The following is a 4,144-nucleotide window of genomic DNA, read 5'->3' on the forward strand; positions in this document are numbered from 1 at the left end:
GAAAGTGTTGGGCGTTAAGTTCGCCTCGGATCGGAAAGTTAAACCATAAATTGGACTCGATACCATTCACAGACCGTTTTTAGTTCTACAGTCAATACGACACGAGAGTTAGTCTCTTTTTAGTTACATATGCCTAAGGAATGAAAGAACCTTGTGCCTAGCTTGAAGATACCCAAAAGCCAATATTTCAGTATCTCCTAACTGGTATTAGAGTAATTAATTTAATTGCTACCTCGCTTGTCAATCTCGTTCATAAATGGCTTCAATTTCTATGTATTTTTTATTTCAGAGGCGTCCTGAACAGTTTTCCTGACATTATTTCAACACGAATGCGATTTGTTAACGTCTATGCAAAAGATGACCAATGACCAGATGACCGATGTGAATCGTCGCACCAATGTTAGTTCCTATGCTGTAATAGCTGAAATGTAGGATTTTAAACAAAATCATGTTACACAAATGAAACAGGCGCTTAAATCTTTTATAGTCGAGTTTTTGACAAGAAACCTGCGAAAAAATAATGTATTACATGGTGTATAACCGTGATGAAGGGGCCGAATCATATTGTTTAAATAGATACACAATTTATGGAGGATCACACACCACTGATTTATAATTAGAGCCGCTTTATTTTTAAGAAAAGCTCCGTATCTCGATATATTTTATACAAGTAATAAGTTTTGATTTATTCCGTCATATAAGAACAGTGTTTTATAATAATTCGTTATAATATCGTTAAAATAAAAGGTAGACAATAATTATGTCGACGGGTGGAGCGTTGTGAATCACATTAGCTGTCGAATTGTGCAAGCGAATGCAGGAAGCGCGCTATATTGAATGTAGTATTGACGCGGCACTGTGTACAAACGAAAGTTGATCCTCTGATGTGGGAACCATCCGTTTTGTTGCTTGGCGGTATGACGTGTCGTCGTGTGGTGACTGAGTGTGGTGGTGTTCTCAGGTGTGATGTGTAGTAGGGTGCGCCAGTTTCTGCCGGATAGAGTGGTGTGTACATGTAGAGGGAGGCTAAACTCATTTAACCAGATATTTTGCATGCATGTATCTTTATAATTGTAGTATATATAATATATTGTTATATGTACTTCTTTAAGTATACAATTTAAGTGTTAATACTTATATTTAACCTATATACATATGTGTAACATAGTATATATCAATATGTACACATTTAAGATATTCATTAATTTGAATAATTAGTTAGTAATAAGATAATAAGTAAATACGTTTTTCAATAAAATAAAGAAAAATAATATAAAAAAATATTGAATTTTATTTAACAAAATTGGAATTGGTTATGTCAACATGATGGTAACCGATAAGCTAAAATACGAATTTGTTAAAAGAAACAAATAGGTAATAAATTATGTAACAAATCGAGGCAACAGTTATGCTTGTTAAAGCCAACAAATATATAACAAATACGCTAACAAGTTTATATGTTAAAGGTAACAAACTGCTAATCAAAACGATATCACTAACCGAAATTTTGGGAACAAATACTTCTGTTATGGATAACACGTAGGTAACCTATTCTCTAACAAAAGTATTTATTACCTTCAACAGACTGTAAACAGATTTGATAACCAATGTATGTCATTCTGTTACCCAAAAAATAACAAACGCATATAAAAGGTAACTTAGAACGAAACTACATGACATAATAACGATTGGATAGAGCGAGAGAACTATTGAACATCAAATGGCGATGTGTTACTTTTTTCCCACTCTCTGTGAACAATAACAAGTCGCTAACACGTTTGCTAGTAGATATCCGCTTGTAGGGATGCAATTGAAGACGACTTCATTATATTTAAACTCGATCCAGGATCGCCATATCATAAAATATTTTGAAATGCGGATCGCGGATCGTGGATTGCGCGTTAAACATTAAAGATTGATCGCGACATCAACGACATTTTGTATGTAAATTCACGATACGACGGAACAAATTATTAAAAATAATAAAAAGGCATGCCAATTTTCTCAAAATTTTTTTTAAATTTATATTTACACATATACAATTTTTTTAGTATTTTCTAAGATCCGGGGAATTCTTTACAATGGTTGCAACATTTTTTTATATCGAGCGCTGTCTTTGAATGTTTTTCTTCAAAACCTTAAAAACTTTTCTTCAGTTTTCTTTCGACATTTCATCAAAAACCCGGATAAAATTAAACAAATACTAAGCAAAAATATTTTTAACACACTGGTTTTAACAACTGGATTTATTTCGAATAAATACTGACGAGATATATATTGAACGTGTAACATTCACTCGTGATTCATCAATCATCAATTTTGATCACGATCCAAATATCACATTAAATATTGAACGTGTGATAACGCCAATCAGTCGGCTTTGGTAATAATATTGTGACGAACACGGATGATAGAACAAAATCGAATCGACGATAATCTGCCAGAAGCAACTAGTTAGCGAGTTCGTAGTTGCCAGAATGTTCTAGAAGCAATGTTTTGTTACAGATTGACTATATAAGGGCTGCCAGACTGTGCAGCAAAGACAGTTCTAGTTAAAATGTTGTCGTGATAAGAGCAATTGAGACATAAGCAAGAAGTGGTAGCTCGAATAACGAGCAATAAGTGTTAAGTTGTTGGAATTAGAAATAAAGATAAGTGTGTAGCCATTAAATTGGGACTTTTATTTAACAATCCAGTGATCGAACTCAAGAGTGAGTTACAGGTAGACAATTTATCGAGAAATCCGTTACAATATATATATCTATGACTATATATTGTGACGAACATGAATGATATAACAAAATCGAATCAACGATAAATTGCCAGAAGCAACTAGACAGTAAATTCCTAGTTGCCAGAATGCTCTTGAGGCAAAGTTTTGTTAAAGATCTACTATATAAGGACTGTCGGATTATGCAGCAAACACAGTTCTAGAAGTTGTAAGATCGAATAAGTTTATTGGAATAAGAAAAAAAGATAAATGTATGGCATTAAATTGGGACTTGAATTTAACAATCCAACTATCGAACTCAAGAGTGAGTTACAAGGTAAACGATTTATCGGAAAATCCCAAAGAGGGAATTGTTTTAAAATGGCAGAGTTTGACGATTTGAAGATTCCACAACTGAAAAAGGAGTAGGAAAAACGTGGTTCGGTGACAAATGGAGGAAAGTCGGAATGACAATCACGTTTGCGGGAGGCCATGGAAGCGGAAAACATTAATGTTGACGAGTATGTGTTTCAGTTGGAGTTGGGGGAAGAGACTACGAAGATAGAAGCAAAAGAAGAGGCTCAATGCTCGTCAAAGGTTGTGGACATGAACATGGTTTTGCTACAATATCGCGGATGTCAACGCAAATGTCGACAAAATTTTAAGAGTTCGCAGTGCAAGATGCACGTATATCAGCACATGTACATAGTGCTTCCCGAATATATGACACCTCGATTACGTATCTATTATAACGCGATAGTAAATTGCCGTTTAGCAAGATTATGCCAAAATTTTCGTTACGAGTAGACACCGACTTTCGTATCCCTGTAAGACGGAGGTGTTGTAATGGTGTAGTGATAAGTTCTGAACTCTAAGCTCCGAAATTTCTCGGATAATATTTTATATTACGGATATTACTCAATCGCAAGTTTTAAAAATATATTGAAAAGTACTTGATACCTATCAATGTCGATAATTTAGTTTCGATCCTTTTCCCAGTACCTATAAATCTGATACGATACTGGTATCGAGTAAAGTGTCGATACTTTTGAAATTTTGTGGAACACTAAGAAGAAGAAATACCTAAAGAGGAAATATGGAACTAACTAGACTAGAACTTCGAAACTAGGATACAAAAAAATCATCCGAATTTTGTGCCGATTTCACATTCCTGAACTGGCAACTCATAGTCTATTTTATGTTTGAGGGGATTTCACTCAAACTTTCGGAGGAATAACCTTTAGCTAGATTCGAACAACAAGACATTTTAGAAAAATTCCTTAAACATAATATATAAGCAAACAATTAAACTAATTTTTCATTACTTATTTAACAGACACCTAGTGAAAATGTTCTGCCCTAGAGACAAATTTTCGTCATATTCGAGAACAATGTAGCCGTTAATAACTGATACAGAATTAAAAGGTTTAATAC

At 33.9% G+C, this 4,144-nt stretch overlaps 2 long non-coding RNA genes across 2 annotated transcripts; one reads left to right on the plus strand and one right to left on the minus strand.

Moving 5' to 3' along the window:
- Positions 1 to 216: 216 nt before the first annotated feature.
- LOC138856208 (uncharacterized) lies at positions 217 to 911 on the plus strand. Its single transcript, XR_011395308.1, has 2 exons — positions 217 to 670; positions 748 to 911. It is a non-coding gene; the product is annotated as an uncharacterized lncRNA (long non-coding RNA).
- A 4-nt stretch (positions 912 to 915) lies between these two features.
- On the minus strand, positions 916 to 1,975 carry LOC138856209 (uncharacterized). The gene is made up of 2 exons (XR_011395309.1): positions 1,576 to 1,975; positions 916 to 990 (listed from the first exon to the last, which is right to left on the minus strand). It is a non-coding gene; the product is annotated as an uncharacterized lncRNA (long non-coding RNA).
- Between the last annotated feature and the right edge of the window lie 2,169 nt (positions 1,976 to 4,144).

Source organism: Bactrocera oleae, chromosome 3 (genome assembly GCF_042242935.1).
Source record: "Bactrocera oleae isolate idBacOlea1 chromosome 3, idBacOlea1, whole genome shotgun sequence".
Lineage (NCBI taxonomy): Eukaryota > Metazoa > Arthropoda > Insecta > Diptera > Tephritidae > Bactrocera > Bactrocera oleae.